This window comes from Penaeus monodon, chromosome 28 (genome assembly GCF_015228065.2).
Source record: "Penaeus monodon isolate SGIC_2016 chromosome 28, NSTDA_Pmon_1, whole genome shotgun sequence".
Classification (NCBI taxonomy): Eukaryota; Metazoa; Arthropoda; class Malacostraca; order Decapoda; family Penaeidae; genus Penaeus; species Penaeus monodon.
In genome coordinates, this window is record NC_051413.1 from 23,117,662 (window position 1) to 23,117,924 (window position 263).

The 263-nt window shown below is 28.5% G+C and overlaps 1 protein-coding gene across 1 annotated transcript in view; it reads left to right on the forward strand.

Annotated features, from left to right (window-relative positions):
• LOC119591423 overlaps nucleotides 1-263 on the forward strand; it is a gene marked incomplete in the record, with an annotated part of 59,861 nt that overhangs the window by 8,182 nt on the left and 51,416 nt on the right.

Genomic DNA, 263 nt, shown 5'->3' on the forward strand with positions numbered 1-263 from the left:
TGAAATGACCTGGCACCATAGGGTTAATATTGATTATCACAACAGTTCAATAAAAGGTTTCAAAGTATCTCTGGATGTATTATAACAAAATGTTTAATGAAGCATTCCTCGTACTACTGTTATTTTTTTTAACAGAAAGTTTCATTCCTTGTGTGGAACATGATCAGTTTTATAGGCAATATATCATGGACAGGTAGAAAGGATGTCAACATATATATTTTAGAAAGTTAAATTCTTGAACTTTTTTATCCTTTATATTAATA